The following is a 9,082-nucleotide window of genomic DNA, read 5'->3' on the forward strand; positions in this document are numbered from 1 at the left end:
GTTTTTCAAAGATCTTGTCTTTGTTATTTGTTATGTAAAACCATTAGCAATAAAGGAATTTATTTACATTAATGTAAATTTGTTATGTAAAACCATTTTGGACACAGAAAAATCTTTTAAATATAGAGGAATCTTGTATGATACTTTAAAAAGTACATTTTACCTTTATAACAAAGATGTTTGGTTACCCAGGTTTGAAATATACAATAGTAAGGAAGGGAAATTTTTTTAGGACAATTGTACAGTAATTACTTTATTAGAGGATAAAGATACTTTATTTCTGCAACTATAATTAACATTGGTGATTTGAAATTTATTTCTGATTTAAAAGAAAAAATTGTAAATTATCATATATTCAATAGATTCATAAATTAAAAGGGGGGGGGAAAGAATTCTTTGTACAGATTAAGAAATGAGGAGGTTGCCAAAACCGGTTTGGCTCAGTGGCTAGAGCGTCGGCCTGCGGACTGAAAGGTCCCAGGTTTGATTCTGGTCAAGGGCATGTACCTAGGTTGTGGGCACAACCCCAGTAGTGGGTGTGCAGGAGGCAGCTGATCATTGTTTCTCTCTCATCGGTGTTTCTAACTTTCTATCCCTCTCTTTTCCTCTCTGTAAAAAAAAAAATTAAAAAAAAATCAAAGTATATTTTTAAAAAATGAGGAGGTTGCTAATGAGACCATGCAATGTTCAATTGAGCGATGGATGTAGAAAGTAAATGGTAATAAGTTAAGGGGTTCATTGTAGGTGAGACTGTAGACACCCACAAGTAGAGATCAATTATTCAAGTATTTTCCCATGAAAAGAAAAAAAATGAGAGAAGAGAGTTTCAGGAAAAATGAGGTTAGGAGAAATACTTTAAAAAAAAACACACAAAAAACAACAACAATGAAGCAGACTTGAACATGTTGGTTGGAAGAAAGGACAAGAAGAGTAGGAAGAGGGAAATGGGAAAGGCATGGAATTAATGGAGAACACCAAGTTCTGGAGATCAAGGCTATAGATTGATTAGTGACCCTCAACAAGAGGAACCAGCTCTTTTTCTAAAGCAGGAGAGAAGCGATGCAATACTAGGAAGATGGAATTAAATTGTGATCTGGGCCTTGAGGGTAAGCACTGAGAGAATGCTTATCTCCTAGTCTCTGCTTTAAAAGAAAATGTAGGGGCAGGAGTGGGAAGGAGAGGATCAATGGGGAAAAAGAGGACATCTGTAATACTTTCAACAATAAAGATACATTTAAAATAAATAAATTTCTATTTCTCCAATTACAGTTTACATTCAATATTATTTTGTATTAGTTTCAGGTGTCCAGCACAGTGGTCAGATAATCATGTACTTTACAGAGTATATTTCCAGTACCCATGGCACACCTTTCATAGTTATATTGAGTAGACTTCCTGTGCTGTGTTTTCCATCCCCATGACTATTCTGTAACTATCAATCTGTCCTTTTTAATCCCTTCACCTTTTTCACCCAGTCCCGTAATCCCCCTCCCTTCCGACAACTGTCCTTCTGTTCTCTGTATCTCATAATCTCTGATTTTTAAAAACATAGTTTTTAATTTATTTATGAGAGAGAGAGAGAGAGAGAGAGAGAGAGAGAGAGAGAGAGAGAGAGAGAGAGAGAAACATCAATGATGAGATAGAATCATTGATCGGCTGCTTCCTGCATATTTCACTGGGGATCGAACCTGAAACCCAAGCATGTGCCCTGACTGGGAATTGAACTGTGACCTCCTGGTTCATAGGTCGATGCTCAACTACTAAGCCACATCATCCAGGCCATAGTCTCTGCTTTGAGTGGGGGAATATATTGTCTCCTGAGAGTGACAAAGCCTAAAGCTGGGACAAGAAATGCAAGGGCATGGTGAAGGTTTGAGAGCCACTGTGGAGTCCAGCAGAAAGAAATAATGAGGGATATGTGAAAGGACCACTGGCATCGTCATTGAGGAGAGCAAGACATCCTGAAAGCCTGGCAGCTGGGAGGGACCCGGAATCAGGGGGTGACCGCTACTGGCAAGTGGGGAGACAGACAGCATGGAAATGGGAATCAGTGTGGTGGTGAAGATGTGAGCTGGGAAGGCAAGGAGGCCAGGTGGGGACGTAGAGACCTGGAGGAGCTGACACAGTAGGTACAGAGCTGCTGAAGGGAAAGGGAGAAAAAAGTTGTAGTCAGAGAAATGAATCACTAAGTTGAACATATGAAAAGGAGAAGTTCAGGTTGATGACAGAGGCCAGAGAGTGACCTCTGCGGAGCAGAGGCTGAAATAATGTGGTGATGAAGTCATTTGAAGAGGAATCCAAAGGATGTTAGAGAACTTCCTTATTAGTTCATTTACATCCCCTAACCTCTTCTTCTTCTTAACCTTCCATCTCCTTACCAAGTCTTCCATTTATACAGTGGACGGAAGTGATCAAAAAGCGAGCTTTAGATGGAAGGGAAAGGGGAATAACCAGGATGAAGGCCAAGACAGGCCGAGCCTAAAAAAGACTGAGAAGTCTGGTCTTGGAGGGAGAGCGACCGGATTTCAATCCCACATGTCCAATTCCCAGGTCTCTTGTCCTTGAGCAAGTCAACCTCTCTACCCTAATTTCCTCATCTGTAACACGGGGATGGTGATATCAGTCTCCCCCACGTTGCGATGCTCTTGTTAGATTCACATGGTTTTACTGAATCGTAAAACACACTTAAGAAATTACGATAGTGGGTACCCAAGGCCCACAGTTTTGAAATCTTCCCTCATGAACTGCACGTGAGTTCTTGAATGCATTCAGCAAATACTTACAATTAATGTTTATCATCGTCATGAAATCAGAATTGTATCATGGCAAAGCTTGTCATCATTTTTTGAATAGGAGCACATCCTAACTGTCTTGGGGGCAGAGTAGAGAAAATACAGGAGTGTATGTGTGACTCCTGTATGAGTGTATAGTCCCTCCTGTCACCTCAGGGCACCGGTGGCTCATACCTGTTATGTTCAGTTAATCACTAGCGCCCCAAGTTGTCCCAATTAGAAGGAAATCTAATCACTTGTGCTTAAGCGCCCTCTCCCAACTTCCTTAGGGAGACTGAGAACCCTGGGGACCTACTCATTCCTGCAAAGTTCGAGCTGGGTGATCTAACCCGCAGGTCAGTGACCAGGCCTCCTGGCTGTCATTGCATCTGCCACTTCCCAGAGGGCTAACGGTGGACAGCTGACCTCACGCCACCCACCCAAAGTTCTTCCATGTTCCTTGCTCTCACGATGCCCCCCACAGTCTCAGCCATGGTTCCACCCTTGGTGTCCCAAGGTTGCAGCATCTTCAGGTTTAACAGGTTTGGCTGTTGTCCTGAAAATATGTCTACTGCATCCTCATGGAGGGTCCAGTGGGTCTTCCCAGCTCAGCCCACACACACACACACACACACACACACACACACACCTCGCTGACTTCAACAAGCTCGGAACCCAGGCCACTGATCATAGAGTGTCTAATAATTTTGGACTCAAAAGAAAAGACCTCAATTCCTCGCCCCTTAGGAGGTCCCTTGGTCCTTAAGTGAATGTCCATTTTTCCATTTCCTCCCCTGTGTCCAGCTCAAGAGAGCTAGGAGGGTGGCCAACGGTGCTTTCCTCCCTTCCTGCAGAACACTGAGTGTCTGTTTACAGCGAGTGCCTCCTTCCACAGCCTCATTAAGATTTCTCTAAATGAAGAATTGTTTTCCCCACAGAAAAATGCAGCTGGCAGCCTCCCTGGGAAATGTCAAGATGTGTCACCAGGCACTTCCCACAATACACACACACACATATACACACAGCTGATGTGCACTGATTTATTTATGAATGTGCTAAAATCCTGGGCACCGTTCTTTTCCTCATTTTAAATTCAGTAGGGCAAGGATTTTCGGCTCTGGGATCTCCATGGCACCTTCTCGCTCTGATTTGCCCCCTAATCCATTCATTTCTCATCTATTTGTTCCATGCCTAATGCTAGGTGGTAATGCTAGAGATGCCGGAGTGAACTACACAGACACAGGTCCCTGCCCCTGATCGATCGGGCCTAACTCCTGCATGCATGCTGTTCCCAGCTACCCTTTTAGCAATGAAAAGTTGAAGAATTGAATCATTTCATAGTGCCTTGTTTTAAAATCATTGCCTCTAAGTCACAAGAAGTGTGTGTGATTTGCAAAACCATTTGCCCCAACTTCTCCTCCAGACAAAAGTCATCCATAGTCTCATCCAAACTCTATTCTCACTCTCAGACTCCAATTTATAGTAAATGCTACTGAATGAAGCCAGTGCTTTGCAAGCTGGGGCTCTACCAGGAAGCCAGCTGAAACCAACGAGCAAAGAGAGAGCTATTCTGGGCAGCTGAGGTTTCCCTTTTTCAGTGGGCAGCATTTTGCAACCAAGAGACAGACAGATCGTCGGCAAAGAAGAATCCAGGGGACCCTGAAAATCACTTTCTGCCCCACACTGTCCCCCTAGCACGGCCATGATCTCATCCCCAAATAGAAGAAGTGGAGAACTTGAGCAACCAAAATCTTGCTTCTCGACTCATTTCCCTGTCTGCCGTTAAACCATTGCACAAAGCAGGTACCTGGGGGAATGACTTGAAATTCTCAGGCTCTTCCTAGGTTCAAACAATGTTTACTGAGGACTTACTATGTGAAAGACACTGTGCCAGGTGCTGGAATCCAGTATGGGCAAGGGCCATGAAGGGGCATGGAGAGTTCTAGAAGCAGCGGGGGCTATCAGACTGGGAATGTTCGGTGAGAGCAGGCAGCTGTGAGCGAGGCAGAGGCTCTAACTCAGTTCTGGGGCTGCCCGCTCTAACCCTTTTGTTGTTGTTGTTAGCCCCCAAAGGCTCTGTCCACATCAGGCAAGAGAACAGAAGTGAGAAAGAGCTTAGGAAACCTAAACCTCACTGCATTACATGCTATAGATGCCCAATATGCTTTCGAAGCAAATGATCAGAGCGGAGGCTTGGACTGTACTGCTGGGACTGGCCCTGTATGCCCTGAAATTGCTATGGGGACTGTGGCATGCTCGGGCTCTTAAGGTGACACAGCTGTTTACACACTGCTTGCCACGCACCCTTGGTTTCTTATTGCATGCAAGTCGCATGACAATGTCCTACTAGTCACACTTCACAGAAGAGCCTACAGAGGTCAAGTATCTTGTGCAAGGCCACACAGCTAGAGAGAGAGGCAGGGCCAGGCCTCAGACCCTCGTGGCTGACACTATCTGCGAGTCTCCTCATGGCTCTAGGTTATCTTCTTTCTCCCTCCTCTTCTCTTATTCTTTCTTGCCATCCACCCCAGCCAGCACAGCCCCTACCTCATGTACTCTACACTTGATTTTTTTAATATATTTTTTTGATTTTTTACAGAGAGGAAGGGAGAGAGATAGAGAGTTAGAAACACCGATGAGAGAGAAACACCGGTCAGCTGCCTCCTGCACACTCCCCACTGGGGATGTGCCCGCAACCAAGGTACATGCCCTTGACCGGAATCGAACCCAGGACCCTTCAGTCTGCAGGCCGACGCTCCATCCACTAAATCAAACCGGTTTCAGCTACCCTACACTTTAGCCCATGGGTGCCCCAACACACACTGGCAGTCGTCTGAGGATGGGGAGAGAGCTTGGATAAAATATGGCTTCACTTAGTAAAGTTATAGGGTGAAGACAAGAACTCCCTACGTTTGATAGGTTCAAGGGGGCTGAGCTCCGGGAGGTTACGGATGCCTGTGCTGATTTGATGGGAGTAGTGAACCCTCTTGCCAGAGAAATCCTCAATCACATAAACAATCTCAGAGGGCTCTTGACGCCTAACCAAGAGCCCCACACAAGAAGCCCGGCCTAGACAAAATGAATAGCTCCCTGTTCCCCACACTCGGCCAGCATTTTCCACACTGAGCCCTTTGAAGGTTGCTCTAAGCAGACCCTGGTACCGTACCACCAGCATCACCTTGGAACTGGTGATAAACACAGCATTTCGGGTCACCCAAGAGCTGCTGAGCCTGAACCTGCACTTTAACAAGCGGCAAGGGGGGTGGGGTGGGGTAGGCCCTAAGCACTTGGCATTGGCAGTCTCTGTATGTTTGCTCCAAAATGCAGCCCTCCCCCATCCAATAATCATGCAAGGCTCAAAACCTGCCAACTCCACAGCCCATCTTAAATGTACCAACCTGGCCCAGCTGGGGTTGCTCAGTGGTTGAGAGTTGACCTATAAACCAGGAGATCATAGTTCGATTCCCAGTCAGGACACATGCCTGGGTTGTGGGCTCAATCACAACAAGGGGCTGTGCAGGAGGCAGCTGATCAACGGTTCTCTTTCATCACTGATGTTTCTCTCTCACACACACTCTCCCTTCCTCTCTGAAATCAAGAAAAACATATACAGGACTACTGAGAGTGCCACTGCGAAGGCTTCCCTGAGCCCCTCAGAGGGCTCACAGCTCTTCACTGCTGCACGGATTCTGTATGCCCTTGTGTTTTCCTCGGGTGCCTCAGCACAGGTGTTCACACAAGGATTCAATGAAAGGCTGTCAAGACAGTATTCCTCTGTCTCTATCACCTGCTCCTCATGATCTGTTTCCCTAAGAATTCCCCAGTTCAGCGCCTCACGGGATACCTCAGTGCTCCCAGATGACCGCCTCATTGCACTGCCCGGGCCATCTTGGGCAATGCAAGTCCCCAATTACAGTCTATCCAGGGAGCTGTCGAGTGTCTCACACTGCTGTCATCCTAACAGATTACTTAGCTTTGACCTCTCACCCACAGCAGCCCCCTCATTGTAGGGCTCAGGAGCATGTCCCTGAGGACTGGTCCATGCAGGTTGGCCTAGAAAACAGCCTAAGTGACAAAGCTCCACGTGGCTGAGAGATCACTTCCCACCACAACCAACCCAGGCCATTGCAGGTGAACCTCCCCTTTCTCTCCCCAGAGACTGTCCCACCACTGACCCTCCCATGTCCTTGGCTGATCCACCACAGGACACAGGAAATGCCCAAAGCTTGGGGTGAGCACCGATCAGGCTTATTCATAAACTCAGTCCTCCTCCCATGAAGTCCTTCTTTATCATCTCTCCAGGAAAGCATGCCTCACATGGGTTCACTGCTCCCCTCCCCAGTCCCGGACCTGATCTCTGCACAGAGTAGATGCCTATTGGATTAGTGTTCTAAGGAGCCAGGGCCGTGCATCAGACATAGTGCAGCCCTGGGGGCCCAGCAGTGAGCAGACTGCCATGTGTCTTCACGTCACTTCAGGCCTCAGTTTCTCCATCGGTGAAATGGGAAGATGATCTCTAAGGTCTTAGTCATATCTGATGTACTGAGCCAGAGTATAGATTTCCAGTCCTTGAAATGAAGAGAGAGGATGACAGATTTGGGGAAACAGGCTCTGGTCTAACTGGAGCTCAGAGGTAACCAGGAGGAGAAGGGAAGGGGAGGCATGGGAGAGGCCTGGAAAGGACCAAATGGGTCTCATGGAAGCATCGGCAAGCGCGGATGAGGGGAGAGGGGCCAGAGCAGGGCACTAGATGCTGGCTTCTGATTTCTAGAAAGCTCACTCTTAGTTCCTCTTTCCTTTACCCCTGACACTGAGTGGGAGTCTTGGGCAACGACAGAGGCCCACAAGATGATGCCAATTATGGGTGGTGAGGGTGGTTACCTCACTGGGAGGAAGGAAGAGAGTATTATTCACCAAAAGGAACTTTTCCATTTCTCATCTATGGTTTAATGGGGAGGGGGTCCCAAAGGGATCAAAGATTCTGAAGAATAGCAAAACCTTGATCCTAATTCCCTCCCTCCCACACTCCACACCAGGGCCTTTTTTTCCCTTTTAAACCCCCCCCCCCCCTCCTTCCCCTCTCCCTAACACTCTGCTACTAGCAGAGGCCCAACCCTAACCATGTGAGGCGAGCTGTTCCTCAGCCTCAGGCCCAGGATCTGGAATGCAGGCTTGGCAGGCCTATCTCCTCCACGGGATCCAGGGAACTTCCAAGGCTGCCTCAGAGCGGGAATTTCCACTCATTTCTCCCACAGGGTGACTGGCCTCCCGCTGGGGAGAGCAGAAGGGGGGTTAGGGGGTGGTTATACCCCCCCGACACTTTCTCTTCTGATTCAGACACTTTCACCTTCCATCTGTTTATCATCTGACACTTGCAGTGACCAAATCGCTTCTCATAAGCAATGATTCCTCTTTGAAGCAGAGACGTGGCTCTAATACTCTGAGGTCTGTCAATGGCCTTGGCAAAGCCAGCATGCTTTCCCAGGCAGCCACGGGCCAGGCAGTCTTTCTCTCTGGAACATGGTTTCCGCACAGAAAAAGAGGAGGCTGAAGTACATGATCTCTACAGGCTTAGAGTCTCAGCATTCAGGACACTAGGAGTAAGAGCGACATTGCTGAGCCAGGGAGAACAGTGTGCCCCTGAGCAACCGAGGGGGTAGGGTGCCCACCCCCACCCCACGCAGTTGAAAGTCAACATATAAATTTTAAAAATATGATTCTATTGATTTTAGAGAAAGAGGAAGGGAGAGGGATAAAGAGAGAGAGAAAGACATCCATCGGTTACCTCCTGTACGTACCCTGACAAGGGACTGAACCCGCAACCTGGACATGTGCTCTTGAGCAGGAATCAAACCGATGACCTCTTGGTGCATGGAATGATGTTCAATCAACTGCCCGGCCAGGGCAACATATAACTCTTGACTCCCCCAAAAACTTAACTACTCATAGCCTACCATTGATCAGAAGCCTCGCTGATAACATAAACAGTGTATTAACAAATATTTGTTATGGTGTATGTATTATATACTGCATTCTTACAATAAGGTAAGCTAGCAAAAACAAAATGCTATTGAGAAAACATACAGAGGAGAAAATACGTTTACAGTATTTGTTTTTTTAAAAACACGTAAGTGGACCTGCACTGTCCAAACTTCTCCACATCTTTAGACTTGTTAACCTAGCCAGCTGGCTCAGTGGCTGAGCATCAGTCTATGAGCCAGGAGGTCACTGTTCAATTCCTGGATAGGGCACATGCCCGGGTTGCGGGCTAGATCCCCAATGTGGGCCATGCAGGAGGCAGTCAATCACTG

This window comes from Pipistrellus hanaki (genome assembly GCF_964339955.1).
Source record: "Pipistrellus hanaki genome assembly, chromosome: 16".
NCBI lineage: Eukaryota > Metazoa > Chordata > Mammalia > Chiroptera > Vespertilionidae > Pipistrellus > Pipistrellus hanaki.